Source organism: Artibeus jamaicensis, unplaced genomic scaffold (genome assembly GCF_021234435.1).
Source record: "Artibeus jamaicensis isolate MK-2021 breed Jamaican fruit bat unplaced genomic scaffold, CSHL_Jam_final contig_76, whole genome shotgun sequence".
In the NCBI taxonomy this organism is placed as follows: domain Eukaryota; kingdom Metazoa; phylum Chordata; class Mammalia; order Chiroptera; family Phyllostomidae; genus Artibeus; species Artibeus jamaicensis.
The window spans coordinates 4,708,599-4,733,326 of record NW_026521954.1 but is presented as its reverse complement, the minus strand read 5'-3'; the positions used below and the strand labels follow the sequence as shown (position 1 = coordinate 4,733,326).

The 24,728-nt window shown below is 49.2% G+C and overlaps 1 long non-coding RNA gene across 2 annotated transcripts; it reads left to right on the top strand.

The window, feature by feature from the left end:
• The first annotated feature begins 3,707 nt into the window (after positions 1-3,707).
• LOC119045608 (uncharacterized) lies at positions 3,708-16,967 on the top strand. Of its 2 annotated transcripts, XR_008392863.1 has the most exons (6): positions 3,708-3,934; positions 11,220-11,492; positions 11,654-11,945; positions 13,270-13,356; positions 13,557-13,632; positions 15,386-16,967. It is a non-coding gene; the product is annotated as an uncharacterized LOC119045608 (long non-coding RNA). The 2 variants fall into 2 exon arrangements; XR_008392862.1 differs by having other exon boundaries at positions 11,220-11,945.
• Positions 16,968-24,728: the final 7,761 nt, after the last annotated feature.

Genomic DNA, 24,728 nt, shown 5'->3' with positions numbered 1-24,728 from the left:
GCTGGCTGCCTTCCACTCCTCAGAACGCCATCCTCCCCTGTCAGGACGGAGAAGGGACGGAACACAAGGCCCACCCGCAGCGGCATCTTACATCTCATTTCACACCCAGCTGAGCCGACAATTTGAACTCAGCACATCCCAAGCTGCAAAAGTGGGCCAAGACTCTCGGCACCCAGAGCCACAGCTTTACCTCCTTCGAGAGCTGGGATCTGATGGTCCGAGGCCTTCAGGGGTGTGGATAGCTGTAGATATGGACAGTTGATTTCTTTCATTCATTTATTTCTCTCCTTCGCTTAGCTCCTAGAGAAATACTTCTGGAATCTACTATCTCCACTGCTACCACCAGTTCAAGCCCCCATTCTCTCTGGATTGAATCAGTACAATTGTTTCTTAATAGTTCTATTTGTTTCCATTCTTCCTTTCTCCATTCTCATCAAGGTGATCTTAAAACACACATGCGCACACAAAAACCAATTGTGATCTTTGTTCTCGCCACTCCCGCTGAAAGTCATCGACTGGCTTTCCATCCATTTGTTTGCTCCTGGGGTGAACATGAAACCCCTCAAGGTCCCGCGGGCAGTGGCTGCAGCCGTCCGCCTCAGCCCCTCCTCCCTTCCCCGCTGCAGTGACACTGGCTGTCTTTCAGGTCCCCCAGCATGTACATGTCCTCTTCCCCCTCCTTCAGATCTTTGCCTGGACTGTCTCCCTCCTTCCTCTCATTACCTACCAGTAACATCTTTTCCCCCATCTCAGCTCAAACATTGCTTCTTCACCTTTCGCAGCCTCCAGGCTTGACCGATGTCCTTGCAACTGTGTTCTCTCACCTTGGTGACTTCCTTTCACACCATTGATCAGAGGGAGTGCTTACACATCTCTCCGAGGGATCGCTTGATCAGCGTCACTCTCCCCAGTGCATTATAAATTGCATGGGACTGGGGACTCTGCCTGTACACTCACCGTCATATTCTCTGTGCCTGGCCCAGAGCCTGAGACAAAAGTGCTCAGTAAATATTGGTCAGACATTTGAGTAGATATGTATGTGTGGCTCCCAAAAGCTTACCAGCACCTGGGAGAGAAAAAGATCTCTACCTAGTCCACAAAGCCCCATTCAAATGTCGCCCTCGTTGTGAGGTTTCCCTGTCTAATGCCCCCTTCTCCTCTCTACCCCGGGATGAGTAAACCCCGTCCCGCACCTGCCCCCAGGGTATTCTGTGTTCCCAAGTACCCCCTTTTGGGCTTTTGGAAGAAGACCGGTCTGACCTCATTTACACCTTGGAACAGGGCAGCTGCATCGGACGCCTGCGTCCATTTCCTGGGGCAGCCGCCACAGAGCGCCACAAACTGACCTAAAACCACAAAACACGTTCTCACACGGTTCCAGGGGCTGGAAGTCTAAAATCCAGTTGTCGGCAGGGCCGTACTCCCTCCGAAACACACAGAGGAGAGTCCTTTCTTGCTTCTTCTGGCCTCTGGTGTTTTCTGGCAGTGCCTGGTATTTCTTGGCTTGTAGGTACAGGACTCCAGTCTCTGTCTCCATTGCCACATAGTCATCTTTTTTTTAAGGTCACCAGTCATTGGATTCAGGGTTTACTCTATTCCAGGTGACCTCATCTCAACTAATGATGTCTGCAACTACCCAAATAAGGTCACCTTCTGAGCTAATGAGGATTACAACTTGAACGAAGCATTTTAGGGGACACAATTCAACCTACGACAAGCATGATCAGCGACTCAAACTCAGGTCCCCAGTTGCCCTCAGTGTCTTCTCTCCAAACCCACTTACCCTCCTGTATTCTTCTCCTTCATCGGTGGCCCCTTGGCCTGTGTAAAGCAGAATAGAGTCATCCTGTTGTCCTGCCTCTTCCCTTTGTGATTAGTCATGAAGTCCTATTGGCTGTCTCCTCACCATTTCTCATTCATCCCCAATGACCCCCGTCTTAGCTCCTTCATCACCTTTAACCTGGACGACTGCGGGAGTTGGACAGGTCTTTCCATCTCCTGTCTGAATGCCTTCCGATTCATCCTCTGTGTCACATCATGACAGTTGTATGTAAAACACCAACATGCCTGTCATACCATGTCTAAAACTCTTCAAAAGCTCTGCTCCATGCATGCACTGGTCCAAAAGCCTATGTGTGGCACACAAGATTTTATCATCTTGTCCTTACTTTCCTAATGCAACTTTTGAAACTGCCTCTCTGCACTCTCTTCTCTAATCACTTTGAACGATTTCATATCCTAAGCCTAGGAAATGATGCTATGCCTTTGAGCTTATAGTAGAGACATTTACTGTGCATAAAAGAGTCATGTGTTCCTGTACGTTTCACAACCCAGTGAGGCATGTGATTAGTTCTAGCCAATGTGCTGTGAATGGACATTGTATCCATCACCTCTGTGCTGAGGTATTTAGGAGCAAGTGTATTGCCTTTCAGCTTTTTGTTTCCTGCCATGCAAACCTGGAAGCCACACATTCTGGACGGTACAGAGTAAGTGTGTGTAGCCTCTGCTAGCCTGGGGACCCAAGTGACTGTGCAGAGTGGAGCCCTGCCCCCAATTCTTCCACCCACCCCACAGCCCGCTGACCTGCATTTGACATGTGGTTTTGAGTGGAAAAAAAAATCCTTAGTTATATTAAGCTACTAAGACTTCAGGTCCTTTTGTTATATCAGCATAACTTGGTCTGTCCTGACTCATACAGTGCTTCTGTACAGACTGTTCCCTCTGTCTGACCCACCCTGCTTTCCACTGCCTGGGAGAGTCCTACTGACCCTTCCAGCCCTGTGGTTTTCATCCTGTGAAAACGATCTGATCCATTACCAAGCAGAGTTAACTACTCCCTCCCATGCTCCCACTGCACCATTTGTGCAGTGCTGACACTGTCCCAGTCGCCTGCCATCACAGTACTTTTGCGGAAGAGTAGACGCATCCCAGTGAATGCAGAAGAGTAGACAGGAGGTGTCCTGAGGGCAGGCACCGTGTGTTGTTCAGCTATGAAGTTTGTATCCCCAGCACCCCACGGGGTGATTCGCACAAAGAGGGCACCCAATCCAATAAATGATGGGTGAGGGAACTGACTGGGTATAATCTGTACAGGCTGCCAGTGGAGGGTGATGGAAAAGGAACAGGAAAACCCTGCATGGGCCTCTGTGGCTCAGAGACTCGATGACAGAGAGTTTGAGCTTCTGTAGAGCTCAGAGTAACGTGGGCCTACATAGTGTGTGTTACTGGGGTCAGGCAAGTGAGAGGATTCTGGAAAATAAAACTGCCACGTGTGCAAACAGGAAGAGGGGTTTAAAAGGAAATCCAGAATTGCTTTTCGAGTGTGGAGTTGCAGGGTGTCCTGTTAGCAGAAGGAGATGCTTCAGGAAATAACATCAGACGGGTGTGACAGAGACTGAATGATGATCAGACAGAAATCACAGGTAAGGGCCACATTGGAAAAGCACCAAACAGGGATTCTAAGCAAAATGCAACTTTTTCTGTCTGTCTGTCTATCTCTCTCTCTCTCCCTATCAAGAATCTATCTCCTCTGAGAGCAGTGGAGGCAGATCCAAGTTTTGTGGGGTCCCTTGCTGTCTCTTTAAATTTTATTTTATAGCAGCAGAACCCTCCACCCCCAATGATGACTTGGGCAAGCCAGTGGACTTCCTGTCACCTTCAGGCAATAAAAAAAAAACCTTTGAGCTGCCAAAAATAGCCTCACTTCAGATCTTAGCATCCCAAGATCTGAATCCAAGCAGTCCCAGGTAATAGTTAAAACTCTGAAACTGATTTAGCCTCAGACCTCCTCTCCTCCCTTGGCTCGGACCTGCCTCGTGCTGGAAGCCTGCCCTGGGAAAGGGCACGGTCCTTTTCCTCTCCTCTCCTCTGCTCAGCTCCTCCCCTTGCTAGCTGCTGTTTTCCTCCACGCCTGGAATGAAGCCCAGAGAGAGAGGTAAGGGAATAATATAGTTCTCACATGGCTGGGTGGCCTAAGCCCTTTGGGCCGGCAGCTGGCCTCTGTGGGGCGGCCTGGCAGACGATGAAAGCTGGCCCTGTTATGGGCTCTGCCGAGACCTCCAGCTGGGCCCTGGTCTCCTGCGGTTTCCTTGACCTGGGTCTGCAGGTCTCTGTCCCTCTGGGTGGTCTCATGTGACTTCTTCCCCAGCTCCTGGGATTCCAGAGGTGGAATGGCCAGTCCTTCCTGCTAAGGTCTTCTGTCCATGCCTACAGGCCCCAAGACCACCCCACGCTACCCCACACCTGCTCCCTTTCCCACGGGCCCACATCTGGTCTTAGAACCCTCCCCTTGCTCTGCCACCAAAGTAGTATGCATCACTGACATTTAAATGTCACTTAACAAGCCCGGGACAGATAGCTCAGTTGGTTGGAGTGTCATCTCAATATACTAAGGTTGCAGGTTTGATTCCCGGTCAGGGTACCTACAAGAAGCAACTGATGAATGCATGAATAAGTGGGACAACAAATCAATGCTTCTCTCTCTCTCTCTCTCCCCCGCCATTTCTTTCTCTAAAATCAATAAATAAAAATAATGATAAGTGTCTCTCACAGTGTTCTAGCACTGTCCTATGTATATTATGTTTATTATCTCAATTAGTGCTCACACCACCTACGAGGTAGGTAAATCTGGTGGGCCATATCCATGGATGTTTATTTTAAAGCTTCTGTCTTAATTTCTGTTGTCACAAAACACTGTGAGCACATTTCACTTGTCGCTGATTTTTATTGCAGACACAGGCGCTGAGAGATTGAGGCTTTGTTACTGTTCCTCACTGTGAGACTTAGGGCAAGTCGACAGTGTCTCCACAGTGAACGCATCAACACCAAGATTCTTTCTTGCACTAGAATTCTGTAGGTGTTTAGGATGGGAGGTGGAAAAGGCTAGTTAAGACCTAGGGCATGGACAGGCCCAGACAGGACAGATGTAAGCACCCCTTAAAATTCTTGGGTATATTTAACCTTTGAAAAAATGATATTTAACATGCTTCAAAATCTTGATCGTTATCATTGGTTCTTTTATAACCCTCATGAACCGTCTCAATAAAGAGAGTGGTTTCAGCACGTGGTTTTCAGGAACCTTAAAAACATTTGTTCCTCTGACTCATGAACTCTACTGCCAGAAACGATTTCTAAAAAACAATCAGAAGCAAACACAAAGATTTGTGCATGAGAGAATAAATCACAGTAGTTTTTACAGTAGTAAAAAGTAAGAACAACTCACTTTGCTCAATTTCTGTTCACATGACAAGGGCTCAAACTGAGCTAAAAAAAGCAGTGCTCTCTCTCCTTCCCCTGTCTTTATTTCTTACCTCTGTGAGCAAATCCTAAAGGCAATGGAACAGAAAAAGGGGAGACTTTGTTCAGGTAAACAGTTTGCAACCCTGGGAGATGTAGCCTCAGGCGGGAAACAGAGTGCCTCACTACCACAAAGGGGACACTGTAGTTTCTTTATACAGAAAGTTCCTGCTCAGGTTCCTTAATTAGGTCCATCTTATGTAAATGAGGTACCTAAATTAGTACAGTCCTGATGGGTCTGAATTTTGCAATTCTGATTGGTCAGTATTTCGCACTGATCTGTTGGGAGGGCGCAATTCTGAATGGATGGGGCAGGTCTCAGTCCTTGGCTGCAAGGCGGAAGGAGGAAATCCTTTGTAAAGGTGGACGGGAGCGGACACAGGGCTGGGGAGCCAAGAGTCCAGTCAGAGATTCTCCCTGGTCTTCAGAGTGCACGGGAAGCCTCTGCCTGCAGGTGGCTGCTAGCTCTTATCATTTATTTATTTATTTTAAAAGACGTTATTTATTTACTTTTACAGAGAAGGAAGGGAGGGAGAAAGGGAGAGCAACATCAGGGTGTGGTTGCCTCTCACATGCCCCCAGCCTGGGACCTGGCCCACAACCCAGGCATGTATGAGTCCTGACTGGAAATCGAACCAGCGACCCTTTGGTTTGCAGGCTGGTGCTCAATCCACTGAGCCACACCAGCCAGGGCTGGAATCTTACTTCTTATAAAATTTAAGCCCTCAATTAACCATGAGGAGTCCATCACAGCAGGTAAATAAGTTCTTTCTCAGGGTTCACATGAAACAAACCTTTCTTCTTGGGGTCTATGCATCACAACACTTATCACCATCTGATGTTATATTTACTGGTTACTTGTTCACCTTCTGTCTCCCAACTTGCATGTGAGCTCCACAAGAGCAGTAGGAACAGACCCAAGTTTTGCGGGGACTAAAGTGCATCTAAATCTGAGGTAATTTTTAAGAAAAACAATAACAAATAAAATGTAACATTAGGCATGAAAATGAATGCTGATTTAGAATGAAAAGAACATTTTTTTGGACAACTCATTAGCCTCACAGTGAACCTACCTCAGAGAGGAAGGGGGTTGTTCTGTTTTGTTCAAAGATGTATCTCTAGGATGTGGAACAGGGCCCGGCACGCTGTAGGTGTTCAGGAAATACTTGTGCAAGAAAAGAGTGACCAAGAATAGAGAACTGGCTTAATGAATGAACAAAAAGAGATGGAAACAGTTAGATAACTCGCCTCCAAACACAGTGAGTAATGGGAAGAACTGGGCTGAACACCGCTCTGCTCTTCCTCTCTGGGTCCGTGGCTGCCCAGCTAGACTCCATTCCCAGCCTCCCTTGCAGCCTGGCGTGAGCACAGGATTGCAATTCATGCAAGTAGCTGTGAGCAGAAATCATGGTGCCCCTTCTGAGCCTGAGCTGGGAGAGCATGCCAGTGCCTCCTCCACACTCTCTTCCTTCTACCTGCTCCTAAAACCAGATGTGGTGTTGACTCAGTTTGACAAGATCCTGAAGAAGACGGTGGAGCACAACTTAGAAAGAACCAGGGTTCCTGAATGACAGTAAAGAGGAGAGTTGCTTTACTGACTGGCACAGTCCATATCTGGATTATTACGCGACAGGGAAGTCATCGTCATTGTTCTGTCAGTCATGGTATTTGGGGGCCTCTTTGTTACATACAGCAGCTCGGACTTACACTAACTGATACAGTCTTTACTACCAGGCTCCTTTCATTGTGCCATCCTGCCACGTAGAAACACTAGAAGCAGGGACTTACTTACAGTCAGGCTTGAGAGATGCCCTGTGGCTTTCTCCCAGCTGTTCCTAATGCCTCTCTTCCCCGATAATAATAACAATCAATGGCTAAGTGTCAGGCCCTGTCCTAAGTGCTTTCCATGAAATGGCTCCTTTAATTCTTACCTTTTATGTAGATAATTTTATTATCTCTCTTTAAAAGAAGAATAAACTGAGGCACAGAAAGGTTAAGGAACACAGCTAGTAAGTGGGAGAGCTAGGGTTTAGACTCATGCCGGCCGGTCCCCAGCCTGGTTTCCCAGACTCCACACTGTGTTCTGAGCCTCTCCTTTCCCCTGCTCCCTGCCCTTTGGGCCCTCTCAACACTCCCCATTGTGAACAGGCCAATGGGAGCACCCGGTGGTCACTAAAAAAAACAAAAGAAGTTCCTGCCTCTTCTTCTCTGTCAGTTGTTCTACATTTTTGTCTCTTTGGTATCTTCTCAGGGTGCTGTGGACTCCAGCATCTGCCGACTGTGGTTTGGTGCATCACACCAGAGTTCCGTCAGCACACTGGGCACCTCTGAGAGAGCCCTGAACTCTGAGGCAGAGGGTCGGTCTCTGGGTCTGGGTCTGGGTCTGGTTCTGGCCCTGGCACAGGTTTTGGTGTGATCTTGACCAGGGCATTCCGCTCTGTAAGATGACATGCATGGATGGTCTCTAAGGTTCTTCATACTCTGAAATCTGCGGTCTGTGGTTCTTTTCTTTGACAGCCCACTATCTGCCTGCTGGTCTTTCTTTTTGCAGGATGCCAAAGGGCAAAGGTAAACTCCATATTTGGAGTCTGGGAGGGGCAACGTGTTGCTCCGCTAGATTCAGAGATGCAAAAGGAGGAGAGGATAAGCCAGACTCTGCCGGTCTCCTGGCTGGTCTTGCTGTCCACAGGCTCAGATGTCTCCCAGACATGCACATGTAGATGAAACAGGATTAGAGGGTACTAGTAGGTGCTGGGAAGTTTCCAGGCTTGAAGGAGAGCCTTGAGCCCAGCTGACTGACCGGTGATGTGATCTCCGGCCTGGAATCCGAGTTTACCTGCTCACCGAGGTAGACTGCAAGACTCCGAGAGACTAACAGATGAATTTAGCGCCAGTGCCCATGAACTTCTGTCAGTTGTGGCAAAGGAAGTATCCCCCTCAAAGAGCACAGATTGGGGGAGAAGAAGAATTTGAGGATGTGTGAATAATAAATGAGTGATAAGACAATATCTATTCCTGCCAATGTCTTGAGCAACCAAACGGAAAAGACACTAGGCCCTCCAGGATGGCTGAGGGGGATCGCCCCATCACTACTCCTTGTCGAGCTGGTCATGGCTGGAACATGTCAGGGTACAGGAGGCCAGAGAAAGCCTTGGATTCTGGCTGTCTGCTAAAATCAGACATTCCTTCCTTCCTGATTTGACCATAGTTCCCCTTCTGCAAATTACTTTGCACAAGGCTAATCTGGTATCAATTCTGGGTTAAGACAGTGGTAGCCAGGAACGGTTTGGTCATACCATGAGCACTGACAGAACTAAAAAAAAAAACGTGGAAGAGATAAAACCTGGAGCTGGGCCCTTGTGGAACGGAGGGTGTCGGGTGCTCATTAGCTTTGTCAACAGTATTAAGAGAACACCTTGACTTGCGTCACTGAGCAGATGTTCTCTTTGCTGCAAATCTATGAGCTCCTTGCCTACTCTGTTGAGTGGGTGGTGCAAAAATGAAAGCTGTAAGGAAGGAGCCAGAGAGACAGGAAAGGATGTGAGGGGCCTCTGAAAGATCAGGAGCAGAGGGACAATGACCCAGAGTTCGAGGTCAGGGGCATCAGAGGGAGCATGAAGACATAGTTTGTGTGGGAGGCATCCCAGCATCATGTCCCAGAGACCTCCTGCCCGAGGGCGGTCGCCCCATGTATTTCAGAACTGCACAGTGACATGGGTCTCTCGGTGCCACCACTTTTCCTCTCTTCTTTTCCCTTTCTGTTTTCCCTTTCATGCTGTCTGTCTGTCACTTCAACTCACACTGGCCATCTGGAACCTTCCCTACTAGACATTTCCACCTCACATGGGACACACTTGAGGAGAGGTGTTCCTTCTCCAGCTTGTCCAGAGCCCCGGGATCGGGATGGCTGAGGAAGGCTGTTAAAATGGGAGTAGGATGTGGGCATTTCCTGGGGGTTCCAGTGACCTCGCTCTCCTGTCCCTCACGATCAAGGTCGAATGGGAGGGGGAAGAAAATGCACCGCCTTATGAGAAATGACACCTGGGTCAGATGGAAGCTGCAGAGACTGACTGAGATTTCAATTATCCTACCGTAATGAAAGCTGCACCGCCATTAGCTGCTGCATCAGAAGTTACTTACGGTCCCGGCGGTCCCCTGCGACAGCAGCATCCAGTGGGTCACGTGGTGTGAACTGAGTCTTCCACGGTGGTTACTGAAGCATCTCCTCATTATCACCCTCCACACAGTCCTGGGGATGCTGTAAATGAGCAAAGATGGTGCGTTTGTGCAACCGAACAGGGAGGTGCCAATGCTAATGTCATGGTGATTTAAGAAGTGGTTTTTTTTTCTCCTACCCTTTTTCTGTGACCTTTCCTGGACTGATTTGAATTTATGATTTTCTGCATGTGTCCTGCAGAGTGCCAGATTTGGGTCAATAATAATAAATAATGAACAGGGTGATTTTCCAAGTACCTGCTAGGTGCCAGGCAGGGAACTAAGTGTTTCGTAGACATTATCCCTCTGTACCAGAGACTGTCCCCCCGGTGTCTGTCCTCTCCTTCTTCCTTAATCACGTAATCCAGAGTTTCAGCCAAGCCCGTGGCTTCATGCAATAGGATTACACGGCCCAGCTTCCCCAGTAGCTATGTGTGCCCATGTGGTCAATGGAATAGGAGCAGAAGTATTGTGTGCAATTTTCAGGAAAAATCCTTAACTGTGGGGGATGTGCCTTTTTGTGTGTTTTTGGTTTTGTACTGACTGGAATGGGGACATGATGGCTGGGCATGAGCAGCCATCTCAGTCCATGGGGTAGAAACCACTTGTTGACAATGATAAAGCAACGAGAAGGATCTGCAGTCCTTGATAACTGTGAGGGAAAGCTCTGAGGTTGTTGGTCACCTGCAGCTGAACCTTTCCTACCAGAAACACCCTGCAGAAAGGTAGCGGAATGAGGTGCTGGATAGCTCAGGCTTTGGGGTCACACGTACCTGGGTTAAATCCTTCCTCTTCCATACCGGCCACCTTCATGGACTTAGGCAAATCCCTTAACCACTCTGCATCTGATCATTCATTTGTAAAATGAATATAAATCAAATCTTAATGGATTAGAGGACAACTTAAATTATATATTTAAAATTTTCAGCATCATGTCTTGCACATGGTAAGTACATGATAAATGGTAGATATTATTATTCTAATATTATAGATGAGGAGAATCTCATGAGACTTCACAGAACAAACCTAAGAAAAGTTAGTGAGCTCCTCAAGGCTATGCAGATATCTCAGAGAGTTGGCCCCAGAAGCCCCCAAGACCTGTGATTTTTCCATGACATGGACCACCATGAATGCCCAGATGTCACCGTTAAAGACATAAAGAACACAGTTAACTCTTTCTCATGCTTGCTGGTTAACATACCCGGACACACACCCACCACAAAATCAGACCTGAACTTGAACCCACGCTGCACATGTCCGCCCCGCACTTGGCAAGGTCTCCTGCAGCCCGCTCCGTCTCTGTGCCTGTCCCAGTGCTAGACTTCCCACACACGGACTCTGATGTGCCGTGAAGTCCCTGATTATTCCCAGCCCCTCTGATTCTTCAGGTAAGTGCGGTTGCACGAGTGCCCTTGCTGATGACTCTTGTCTTCACGGGTAGGCCTGCAGAGTATTCAATAGATTACCAGGTAGCAAGGTAGGAGCAGTGGAGAGAAGTTGTGCAGGGAAGACCAATGTTTTTTTCAATTTGAAAACCGGAGGCTGAAGCAATTGGAGAAGGTGATAGTGACTATTTCTGATGTGATTACTAGGATCAACTGTTTGGCACAGAGAAGGTGGGAGAGAAGTGGGTCGAAGACTCACTCCACTGCTCAGTGTGGTGCCAGCTCCTCATTTTCCAACTGCTGAGGCGTTTTTCTCATCCACAGGGACCGCACGTGGGCAGGTTTCTCTCCCGCCTCCGCAGAGTGGTTACTGCTCTGCGGCCTCTTCACGTGCTGGGATGATCCTGGGTCCTTTTCTCAAGTTCAAAGTCGTGCATGTGACCATGGCCACTTCTGGACAGAAAACAGTGGCATCCTGAAAAGGGCTGGAGAAACTATCAACTGTGATTCTGCACTCTGACCAAACTAAGTTACGGAGGCAAATCCTTTGGGTTTTATAACATCCATGAAAAGAACCGGGCTCTCATATCCTACACTGTGGGTGTTGTTCTTCTCTGAAAAGATGTACTTTTATTATTTAAATTCTATCAGAAAATACTCATTTCTGTTTTACTGGTTTTTGTCTTTATATCTTGAAAAGAATGATTATGAGAATGAAGTTTCATATATCTCGATTTTAATAGTGTATTTCCCATCAGAGTAATGAGCTTCCTTCTCCCTCATCTTTTCCTGAAACTACCTGAAAAAGAGGCAACGGAGAGAAGTAGATGGAGACCAGAATATCACCTTTCCTACTGGGAAAGCTGACACTGAAGAAAGTAGAATATGTGCAAACGGACTTCCTAACGCTGAGCCCAAGTGTTGGTAGGGCTGCCCATCCGCCTGCAGGCAGAGTCGGCCCACCAGCAGGCTCCACGCTGGTTGGTGTACAGCTTTGCTGCTATGCTCCCTGTGGGTTCGAGAGCCAGCTGGAGCTGACTGACCAATCAGGTAAGTCCTCTGTCCAGGGGAGGGCGGGGAGGGCTGCAGGGGACCACGGTGCTCATGGGCTCACACCACCGGGAAGGGAACGCTTCGGTGGGAAGAGGCACTTCCTCTTCAACAGCTTTAAATGACAAAGTGTAGTGTAGTAGGCGTTTTTGACTCATCAGCTTTGGTTTCTATCCCTCTTACTTCCTCACTGCCCCCTGGACATTCTAACTTGAGCAAGAGGAAAAAATGCATAGTAAAAGCAGCACTGGGTTGGGTATCAGGAGATGTGGTCAGGGCTGGTGGGTAAGTCCTGTGGGCAAGCCCTGTGGGCTCTCTGGTCTTGTTTGCCTATAGTCCTTGTGTGTGCAGGCTGAGGGTGCAGGAGGGGGAGCTCCCCCTTCCTGACCATGCCAGTCTATGGTCTGGGGCCCCTCCCTCTTTCTCTGGGAAACGTGGCCCTCTCCTGTACGTACAACTTCCTCTTTTCTCAACTGGATTTCTCCCAGAGGCTTTTAGACATCGACAGGTCTTTCCCACCTAGAAACAATCCATGCGCGTGTCCCCCATTCTTGCCAGCAATGTCCCTATCTCTGTACCTTTTTTTAAATGTTGCCAGAGTGTACTGTCTCTGCTCATCCACCCCTCAAAGCAGCCTGGCTTCTGGCTTCTCACCTTATGATGTCAACTCTCACCAGGTGGCCAATGATCTTCTGCAGCTCAATCCCATGGACACATTTGTTCCTGTAGTTCATTTCTCAGCATCAACGGACAGTGCTCACCAGTTCCTGATCTCCAGAAATCTAATCTCCCTTTGTTTTCCCGATACAATACTTGCTTGGTTATCTGCCTTTGAAGGCTCCTTGTCTTTTAGTGAGCTATGTCTTGGAATTCTGCAATACCTGGGTTCTCTCTCAGTGAATGAATGGTCGGACAATCGGTTTATTCATTCAGCACATTTTTATGAGCACCTGTTACACAGCAGTGGCCCTGCCTAAGCCTGGGGAATTCAACAGTCAGGAAAAATCTCAGCTCTGACGGAGCTGACATTCTAGTGGAAGATGAGAGTCAATAAGTGAATAAGTAATAAGTACATACTGTATCAGGTGGTGATGAGTGCTATGAAGAAAATAAGTCGGGGTGAGGGTGTGTGTGTGCATGTGTGTGTGTGTGATGCTAGAATTAGGTAGAAGGGTCAGGGACAGCACGGCCCAGAAAGAAATGAGTGGCAAATTTTGGTATCAGAGTAATGTTGGCTGTATACAAGTTAGGAACCCTCATTCCTCATCTGTTGTTCTGCAAAAGTTTTTAAAGAATTGAGGTTAATTTCTCCTTAAATATTTAGCAGAATTCACCTGTGAAGCCACCTGGCCCTGCACGTTTCTTCATTGGAGCTGTTTGGTTCCTGATTCGATCTCTTTACTTGTTGGAGGTAGGCTGTGATTTGCCCTATTTTCTTGAGTTAGTTTAGGTGATGTGCGTGTTTCTAAGAACTAGTTTGCTATTTCACCTAGGTCAGCTAATCTGTTAGAGTGCATTTATTCAGAGCATTCTCTTCTCGTCCTGTTTGTTTCTTTAGGGTCAGTTGTATCATCCCCACTTTGATTTTGCTGTTTTCCTTTGTCAAACTAGCCAGAGGCTGGCTGCCGTCTGAGGTGAAGGCTGAGCCGGGCGTTACCTAGAGGCAGAGTTCTGGACGGAGTGTCGGGTAAGACCAGCTCACTGGGCGCTTCTTCCCAGTGCATCCCCCAGACGGCGAGCTAGCACTTCTTCTGATCATTATTCTCACTTTCTGGATGAGGAAACCAGGGCACAGAGGGGAAAGAATTTGCCCGAGAGCCTAGGGCTAATGTGAGCAGAGCCAGGGTCTCCCCCAACATGCTGACCCCCGTGCCCTGTTGGCACCTCTGAACTTTCACCTTCCACAGTCTGTGAGTTCAGGAAAAGGAATTATTTATTATAACTAATATCAATGAAACAAAACCTCATGTCATAAATCTCAGTATAGAGAGCATTTTTCTTTTTTAGAATTATATGAGAAGTCTGTCATTTCCAACTTGGGATAACAAATGGTACAATCACTTACCACCTAATTTTACCCCCCAGCTGGTTCCAGGATATTAATAACTGGAGGTGGACCACCCCTAATACATTTGGCTTTCTTAAAAATCTCCAGCTACTTTGCGCTATGTGCCATTTCAGAAAATATATTTTTCCATGTATTTTTCCCTTCCCAGGGAAATAAAAGCATGGTTTAACCGGTCACTATCCATATGCTTCTGATTTAGTTCTGCTCAAATCTCAAAAATGTTGCTTTGTAAGAGCTGTTTCGTTCTTTCTCGAACTCTCGTGAATAAGAATTTCTTAACACTTCCTTCCTCTTGAGCACGAAGAGGTGTTTCGCTAAGGGAAAGGACACCCTGGTATCAGCACGGCTGGGTGGGTTCACACCAAAGCCAGGGTTCAGGAAGGGCCTTGGGAAAGTGCGCTGCCTCCTCCAGGGCTAATGCAGAGGCGACTCGGAGCCTCCGGGCAGCTGGGAGCACAGGGTGAGGATGCCACGGCTGCGAAGACACAGGGGAGATGTCAGTGGTTGGCCCTTGCTACACGCCCCACAGTGGAGCGTTGGAAAAAACAAGTGAGTAGGAGAAGAAATTTCTCCTGCCGACTTGCACTTTAAAAAGAAGGAGGAAGTAGGGGCTGAATGAATGTTTGTAAGCTGAGGCATATGTTAGAGGGGGAGGAAATGAGACCAGGCAAGACACAGAATGCTGACGCTGAGGATCCTCCGTGACCTCCGAATGACCCAGAAATCTCATCAGTTTCTGTAACAAATGCCATAAAATATGCCTCGTGCTAAGAGTGAGTTTTGTCAAGAAAGCATCGGCACTGAGTGAAGTCAGCAGAATTAGGAGTGGGGCCAACTAGGGACAATTTCCCTTCACCCATCCACCCTTTCATCCATCCATCCATCCCACTACCCAGCCCAGAAGCACTAAAGAAGGCAGGCAGGAAGGATAGAAGGAAATAGAAATTAAATTGTACTGATCACTTGCTCTGCCAGTAATAACACACAGGCTTAAGCTCAGGGCAATGCTGATTGATTAGTAGTAGGTAGGCCAAACACACTGTGTTGAGAAGGATTCTGAAGTCCAGTCTGTCTTCTCTAGAGAAGAATGTTGGAATCGGTTCAGGTATGGGCATGAAAATAGTGTCGGCAGTCACACACTTCCTCTGTTGTGGGTCCCACGCCCCCAGCCCAGGGCTGGCTAGATGGAGGAGTCAGAGGAAGGCTTAGCCTGATAGGTGGACAGGAGTGAGAAGGGCTGGGCACGGTGAGGAGGCAAGGGTAGGTGTGAGGAGGGAGAGCTTGGCCTGGGCAGCGTCCCCTCCCTGCTCTGGGCCCGGCCCTGCTGTCTAGACTATCGCCTGGCTCCTTACGTCCCCGTTCCTGTGCTCAGAAAGCGAATGCCTCCCTGGCTCAGTTGCTGAAACCATGGGAACTCCAAAGTGACAACGTGCGTGTCCAACAGTCCTGATTCCTGACTCCACCACTGAGCAGCTCTCGGCCCTGCCAGCCTCCTTCTGAGCCTCGGCCTTCCCATCTGTCAAATGGAATGAAAACATCGACCTTCCAAGATTGCAATGAGGACTAAACGTGACCCCAAGGGCTGGCCTGTAGTGACAATTCCTAAATGGTTTATATTTTTATAAAAGTGCCCTTGCCTTTAAATTGGCATGCTTAGTGGGTATGAAAGGCAACAGGAAAGAATCTAGGGTGACAGATAAGACATACACAGAACCAGCTGATCACTGGGATCAGGAACAAGCGGCCCCTCTGGGAGAGGTGGGGAATTTAAACTGAGTATTTGAGGACAAACAGGAAGGTGACTTCCCTTCCCCAGCTATGAACTTGGGATGTTCCTCTCTTTTCCTGTGTGGGCTTCCATGTTCTTCAGAGAAGGGAACTGTAGTTCTGAGGGACGGGCGAGAGAGAGTCTAATTGCTGTCCGTGCAACAGTCACTCAAGACCCGGATCGACCTTGAACAAACCCACACAACCCTGGGCCCCACGGAGGGGAGCTCCCGGGAAGCACTGTGAGGGATGCGGGGCGGGCTGGCTGGCTGGCTGGCTGGGGGCTCCTGGGACTTTGGACAAAGGTGAACTGAATACAAGGAAATGCTGCAGACTCGGCCGGGCCACCAGAAGGAACCAAAACACCACGAGAAACCCCGTTCAGTAGACCACGGAAAAGTCCTCTTTGTTGTTTGAAATTTTTATCTCGCTTGTGGCAAGTCTAATCATTTAGTAACGACCACAGCTGTGTTCAGGCCGCTGGTTTTTCCCCGAAGCTTTACCCCCTCTTTAGAGGAGGAACAAAACCAGCTGGTCGGGCCAGCTCTTCCCGGCTCCCTCTGCAGGTTCTGAAATGTGTTTGAGACAGACAGAGTGTGCAGCGGCCGCCCAAAGATTTTATCAGGTTCTTACGACTCGAATTCCGGTGGGAGGAAGCAGAGTCAAACTAGCTGTTTGGGTTCATGCACAAGGCATTTCTGGGCATGCAGCTCTATCTATCCTGCTGTCGAAATGAGTTCGAAAGAGTCAGATGGTTTCTCATTTTCATCCTCACTATGGTAATGACAGAGACACACAGAGAAGAGTCAGGTTTCCCAGACTCTGCCAGGGGAACAGTTGGCATCTGTCAGCGACCATTTTCTCACCTCTGAATCCCCCTGGTCAGTGTCTCCCTCCTGTGCGTGCTCTGAGGGGACCCTGAGCCAGAGAGCAGCAAAAAGAAGAGAAAGCAAGGCCAAGGTGGTGTGCTTTGGCAATCACTGCGAAGTGGCCAGGGCGGGGGCACTGATCCGCACAGCTGCAGAGTGCTCCCAGGCGGGCTGGGCGTGGCTCCTGAGGGCCCCCGCCCTCCCCCCTGGCACTCTGATGCGCTAATGTCCACAGAGCCTAAGGAATGAGGGTGTGGTGGGGGGCGGGGCGATTCACTTATCCGCTGATGGATCTGTTTGTCGATTCATCCAAATAAACTGTTTTTTACCCACTGCCTCTGTGCTGGGTGCTGGGGATATGGAAACGATACATTGGGCCCCTGCCCTCCCGGGCTCACAGTCTTGTGGGCAAGATGAGCCAATATGCAAATAAGACCAGAAATGTGGCCACAATATCAGGAATGTGTCCGGTGCCCAGCTTGGCCTGCAGATGTGGAGAGCACTGATCTGGAAGGATGAGTGCAGGGTGCCAAGAGGGTGGAGCGGCAGTTCCAGAGGAACGTCCACAGCTTGCGAAAGAGCATTGCCTGAGGACAAAGGCAGGGCTGGGAAAGATTGTAAGGAGGGAGCGGAAGGCAAAGAAGGCAGCGGCAACTACATCCGCTTCTCGACATCTGGCTGAGATTCCCATTTCTCAAGAGAGGACTTTTTTCCTTCCCCTGAACTCTGAGAAACGCTGGGGTCTTTGTATGGGGATCACCTAACACCATTTACATACCACTGATTGGGCCAGTGAGACTTGTTCCTGCAGGCCAGACGCAGGAAGCTATTTCTTGCCCAGACCCTTGAAATAGCCTGAGGACTTCACGGACTGTTGTGATTCTTACCCTTCCTTTACCAGGTCAGGGCTCTGTCTTCCTTCCACTGGAGAGTGGAAAGAACGTCTTAAACAATCGCCCTGTAAAATACACACAATTTTGCATAAAATGTCAAGGGTTCCCAGAACCATGCCCCCTCCTATGCCCACTCATACAGTCGAGGAGAAACCCCCCTGCCTGGGCGGGCAGGGGGTCAGGGGACTGGAATGATCCAGTGCAGACTCAGAGGTGCAGGGTGACCCCGACCCGGTGTGGGCGTTCGGCTCAGACTCTTGAGAAAGACCGTCACCGGGCAGGCAGACCTGCGGCGTGCCGGATCCAGGTCAGGGGAGGGTGGGCAGGGCTGCCCTGCGCCCTCCGCCCAGACTTACCATGCCCCAGGGGTCTTGGACCGAGCCAGCACGGCTGCGGCTGCAGCTGCAGCTTGGAGAGCGTCACGTCAGCACAAGCTTAGCTGCTTGTGCTGCATCAGAAAAGTTGAAATACATGTGAAAAATCCATGATGAATACAATTTCAACATTTTAAATAAAGATGGAGTGTAATCCTGCACATGCCCCCCTTACCTCACCCTCATCCCAGCCCTCGGCCTTGGAGCCAAGTGTCTGCTTTAAAGTCCCAGGCTCGCGCTTGAGCAAGACTTTGAATTCTGGTAAATTAGTGCCTGGACACAGTTATTTCGTGTGGCTGTCGAGGAAAGGTCCCAGGCAGTGGGAATGAACACTGCTCCTTCTCCATTTCTGTTCAGCTTCAGCCAGCCAGCCTGCCAACCTTTGTCCAAAGCTTATGTGTTGGCAGTGACCCAAATATTCCACCAGGTGGCACTCTTGCTCCAACCAGGTACCCCTGAAAGGGAGCCTGTGAGCCAAAGCGAAGAGATTTAACTAGTTGCTAAATTGTTGCCAGCTGTTTGTTTTGAAAGGCCAGAAAGAATCCTTGAGCAGGCGTGGGGGTAATCGGAGATGAGGTGGGAAGAGGATTGGAGGAATAGTCTGGAGGTCCTGGAGCAAGGTAGAGGCTGCTTCCTAAGGGGAGGTTGTGCTGCTCTGCAGCAGTTGAGAACAATGAGAATTTTAAACCACGTAAACCCACATGACAGGCGGGAGAAAAGAGAGATTAATGGGTTTCTGTGGAAGCATAGCCTGCTGGGAAGAAGCTCCTGAACTTACCTACAGTGCTGGCCCCGCCCCCTTACTAGCTGTGATTTGGGACAAATGACTGGACTTCTCAAGCTCGAGATTCTTCCTGTAAGTGAGGATTATTGTAACTGCCCTCCTGGAGGGTGGTTTAGAGGATGGAATACGTTGATGTACATAAGGCTCTGTGCACGGTGTTGGCACCAGTAAGTGTTCAACAAAGGGAAGGTGTTGCGAGGGACTTTCAGGCTGAGCAGCTAGGTTCCCTAGCCTTCCCCCACTGTTGTACTCCTTAAGGAGCTGACCTCAGAGTGACCTGGAGAAATAACTTGATAATGAACCATGCCTTCCGTGGAGCCAACCAAAAGAATTTCCCACCTGGATCGAGTTTCACAGGTGTGATTTCTGGACCAGGAAATTAAGCTGGGTCCTCCAGCAGAACTGTCTCACCCTGCGTGACTTGGGGGACACTTGGCCACCAGGTGACTGACCCTATTTAAACTGTGCACTGTTGTGGAAAGTATCCCCTTACTCGGATGGGTATCAGAAGCTTCCCATTCATCCACTCTGTCTCCTTCAGTTCTGAAATCCTGGACTCACAAAGATGCTCCAAGTGAACTGTTCTTCAGGAAGAGTGAGGTTGGTAGTGGTTCCTCTTTACTGAGGTTAAATATCAGTCACTTTACATACACTGTTTCATTTGTGCCTTGCAACCCTCTGGAGAGGTAATCCAATCCATTTTACAGACAAGTAAGTTTAGGCTTACGGAAAACTAATGCCTTGTAAAGGCTTTTTCAGCCAGTAATTGAATAGGTATAAACTTAGGCCTACCTGATTTCTATATCAATCAGTCTATCGATCTCTCTCTATTTTCTGTCTATTATGTATTTGATATGTTAAATACAAACTATTCTGACTACCAATTAAAGCAAGTTCCTTAGAGACCTCTAGGGTATAGGAGAATCTTTGGCTTCCACTGAGGCTTCTTTCTTGAAAATAGAGATATGTTCATGGCTGGGTCTCTGCAGATACATACACAGCACATAGATGTGATGTGTTAGGTGCCATGCTCTTACCCTGAGGCTCCATAACCCTGACTGTGATGGCCTCGGTGTTGCTCTGCACCCGCCCACCTGGCAGGACAATCGGGCATGTTCTTCTCCTTTGGCGCCGAGCTCCCTTCGCTGGCACAGGAAAAGCCAATGGACTGGCGTGGCCTCACGTTACAAGGGGAAGTGACTGGGCCAGACAGAAAGTGTGAGGACAAGATCGGTCTGACCGGGCTGTGAGAAGGGACAGGTGCTCTCGTCCCAAAGGAAAGACATTGGCACCCGTCAGGGGAGGGAGTTCGGGTTTCCGGTCCCTAACTGAGGGAGACAGCCACCTGTCAAACGGTTTGGAGTCACCTGGGGAGCCAGCGTGGATCAGCGAGGGGTCCCACTTATAACACACTTGTCCCCCCAGTTCAGTGCATTTCCTAAATTGACATTGTAGCTCAACTCGGATTAATATCATTTATCTCTGTTATAGGAGGTTCAGGGAGAATCTACTCTATCGGAATATGTAGGTTTTAATCAGTTAACTAGAGAATGAGTTCTTCTCCAGGACTTCAAAACTGTTTTGTCAACTTATTTCAATGAAAATATGATTGGTTATATTTATTTAGTAACTTTAATAAGTCACTTCCGGTTTATATTATTAGACATTGATTTGATCTTAAATGTCAATGAGGTTTATGGGTTAAGATAGAACAAAACCAATGTTTTTCTTCTGCACATAAATCTTTTCATTAAAATAAAAGCAAGCCAAAGTAGTGCAATAAAATATGAAATCCCTACCATTTCGCAGGGAAACAGATGTAGTGAAAGATATTTTGCATTCCTGAACAGCTGCGTGTGGAGAGAGATGAAGCGGCCTCCCCGAGGGGACCCATCTTCCTTATTTCTTCTCCCGGGTCCCTGGCGCAGGGCTGACCTGGGGTCTGTGCCCTGCATGTGTTTACCAATTGGATTAAAGTCCAGCTCTCGGATTCTCCTTTATTTGGTTACTGGAGATGAAAAGGGCCCGTCTTCTACCCTTCAGCCTCTGTCGGAGCGAGTTCCCTCTGCAGAGGGCCTAGCTCAGGAGCGGGGACACACAGGACCTCCAGAGGGGTCTGCGAGGGGGCACACGGAGCGCTGGTCCCCGCTGCCCGCCGGGTTCCTGCGGATGCGGCCGGAGGACCGGCGCCTGGGCGGGGCCGCGGGTCAGACCGATGCAGTGCGAGCCCTTTCACTGCGCACCGATGACTGCGCCTTGGGACATTTATTTATTATCCAGTAGGAGCACGTACGAGTCTTGTTTATTTATTTCTCTCCCGATATTGCATATATATGTATATATATATAATGTAATAACATTTATCTGAGTACGTTTGTATACTTGTTTATTATGCTTTTGAGACAGCGTATCAGAAGCTTTATCTGTTTCTTATTCTTCCATTGGATCCTCACCAGGAGGTGAACCCATGCCCATCACTCTTCTCACCTCCGTTCTTAGAGGGGAAACTGAGTCCCGCCGCATCAGTAACCTGCGCAGCAGCAGGGCCTTGTGTTCACTCCTGGGACTTCAGAACGGGAGCTCGTAACCCGGGGCCACACTTCCTTGCCAGCAGCGGGGACCCGTGCAGACAGCGGGGGAGCCGGGGTGCTGCCCGCGTGGCCCCAGGGGCGGCGACTTGGTGAACACGCGCCCTTCGGGGGACGGGTCAATTTGGCCGGCGACCCGACAAGGACGAGAACATGACACGGACTTGTCATTGAACAATTTCATGTTTGAGTATTTTTTTTTTGGAGGAAACCGGGGAAGAAGTGTTGGGATGGAAGATAGTAATTTCTTTCTCCCGCGTTTCTAGTAAAAGGCCTTATCTACCCCCCCCCCCCCCCCCGTCTGCCCAGCCTCCCAGAGGAAGAGGAGCGAGTCTCAGGCTCTTCCCCTGGAAAACCATTTTCACTGGTCAGAATAGTCAAAGGGTAGCACTGAGGATTTACGTGCATCTTCACGGAGAAAAGTTCATTTCTAAGTTCAGCACCCACTCTGCTTTCACCGACCCTGATTGCATGTCCACTTACTGTCTTCTGATGTGGCCGGGTGACCCTGGGAATCGCCGTGGGCCTCTTGTCCAGACCCTCACTTCCTGCCCGCCCTCCGGCCGCCTCGGCAGGACTAGTGTGTGCACTTCCAGGGCAGGATGAGTGTGTGCGTTCTCGGTGCATCCTGGCTCCTGAACCGGAGTCGGGGCCTGGGAAGGGGTCGGGTAGGAGGACTCAGTGGAACAGGCGTGAAAACAGGGCCGGCAGTGAGGTCTGAGAGACAGAGTTCTCTCTCCAGGAACTTACTGATGCGTTCAGGGATATGCGGGCCACTGTTGCCTGGGACCCCTGGGCACCCCTGGGTGCCTCGGTGGGGTGCCCGAGTGGCGCCCATCAGAAGCTTCCTTTTACACCGGGAAGCTCTCCTGTTGAGCCCAGCTCCTGGACAACTCCTAATTTTAAGGCTTTCCTACTTGCCAGGGAGACCCCAGGTTTTTAACTGGTCAAAGAAAAAGGGTCCTTTGAGAACTCAGGGACGTGAACGACAGTGTGGTGACTGCCGGGTGGGGGGTGGAGGTGGAAGAGGGTAAAAGGGGATTAAATGGTAATGGGCAAAATTTGATAATTTTTTTTAAAAAAGAAGAAAGGGCTCCTTTGATGCTAAAAGGGGGAGCATTTAAGTTTCCAGGGGACTTCACACAATTGTTCCTCCTCGGTCTGACCGGGTGCAAGGAGCAAGGGCGTGAGCAGAACTTCTGCAGCACAAGCCGGTTGCTCCCTCGCCTGCTGTCAGCAGGTCAGGGATGTGCTCTGAGATTTATGGTGCTTTCTGTGCAGTGTGTAGGGCCTTAGGAAAACGGCTTCTCTGTTTGTCCAGCCCTCTCACTATCTGGACAGGTTCTGTTTTCGCCTTTTGTTTTTAATCCACTTTGAATCTTTGTGTATTGAACTTGCATTTGGTGCCTCTGGGAGTCTCCCTGTGTGAGGTTCCTAGGGCTTTAACGAGGCACCACAAACTGGGCGCAGGGAAAAGGGGGCTGTGCCGTCTCCAGTCTGGAGGCTGGAGCTCAGAGCAGAGTGGTGACGGGGTGGTTCCTTCCGCGGGTGGTGACGCATCTGTTCGGGTGCTCTCCTGGCGTCTGGTGGCTTGCTGGCAATCTTTGGCATCCCCACCCCGCCCCAGGCTTGTACATGCAGCGCCCAGATCTCTGCCCTTATGTTCCCCCCGCGCCCTTCCTGTGTGCCGTGCTGTGTCTACATCCCCCTGCTCTGTAAGGACACCAGTCACGCTGTAGAGGGGCTCATGCAACTCCAACATGACCTTATTTTAACGAATGGCGTCTGCAGTGACCCTATTTCCCAGTGAGACCCTACACGCCCTCCTGTAATGGGGTTAGGGCTCCCACAGACACACACTCGGGGAAGGGATACGGGCGGACCTCTCGCTCCACTTGAGGCGCTTCTGCGTTGCCGGCCGAGACAGGACGCCCCTCTGTTCCTTCTGGTGCAGGGACGCTTGGGCCCGGGTACAAAACTGAGGTCGCCCAGAGTGCCGGATGCCCACCAGGATCGCCCCTAGCAGAGCCTGTGCAAAGGGTGAACCTCCCATCCATGGAACTAGTTGGTTATGAAATGAATTCAAACATCCATGGGCCCCCTAATAAATTGTAGTGATCTATTTAAGAAAAACGAGAAGAGCAGGTAGGGAAGAGCCACTCCGTATTTATTTATTCAGTATAAAACAAGTTTATTACAACATGTATTATAAAAAAATTATGGGCCACATGGGGTATAGGGATTTACTGAAGAAAGATTGGAATAATGGGTAGAGAAGAACTACTTTAGGTATTAACTCATGGTCCAGTCAGTGCACGTGAAGCTTCTTCATAAGGTCCAGGCACCTGTCTTCCTGTTCCTTATTGTCCAAAGCATGAGTCCTGTTTTCTGCTGTAGGAAGGGGGCAACATCACTATTATTACACCGGTTTTTATCAAAACAAACCACAGTAGTCCTCCCTTATTCAGTGACATGTTCCAAGACCCCCCAGTGCACTCATGAAACCTCAGTACCGAGCCCTGTGCATGTTATGTTTTTTCCTGTACCTATATGTCAAGTATAAATCTGTGATGATGTTTAATCGATAAGGTGGACATAGTGAGAGATCAGCAATACCATATAACTCATAATAAAATAGGACAATTATAACAATACACTGTAATAAAAGTTATGCAAATGTGCTTGCTCTCATGCAGCAAGCTAGCAAGCCTTTCTTCTTCCTTCTTCACAATGTTGCAGCTGGGTAGAAACCCCATTCCTTTAACCTTTCCTCTTGTCTGTCCATCTACCCCCTTCCTTAATCAGTAAGCCCTAAGGACACCAGATTCCGTCAGCATCAAACTGTCCTCAGGACCCAGCCTCAGGCCTGCTGCCCGCAGACACGGAGTCCTGGCCGAGCTGAACACAGTCTTGACTTCCGCTGTGTTTCAGGCCCAGCCCGTGGAAGGGGAACATCTGACACACCACACCCTCAGGGGACCAGACAGAGCAACACCTGACTGACATCAGGACCTGACACAATGGTCAGCCGCACCTGCCCTGGCCCCGACCAATCAGCACAGCCCAGGCCCCCAACTCCTTTAACCACCGTGATTACTGGTTTCTGCCCTGTAGGGCCCACCCCCTGGAAGCCATCGGGGGCCAGGCCTCTGTTCACTATCGGCTCACCTGTGACTCCGGGCTTTGAGCCATTTTCCCAACTAATAAGCCTCTATTTCTTAGCTGCAAACTCCCGTTGGCATTTGGGCTTTGGATGTGCACCGGTGAATAGACCTCTTTATTTTGGTAACAACATCATGGACAGAAAGTTTGTTCTTACCATAGATCTTAGCAACCTCAGCAGAGTTCTTTCTTAAGTCAAGAATTTTTACCTTTTCACTACAGGAAGCACGTTACGGCTTCCCTTTGGCACACCCAAATCGGCAGCATCACTACCCTCA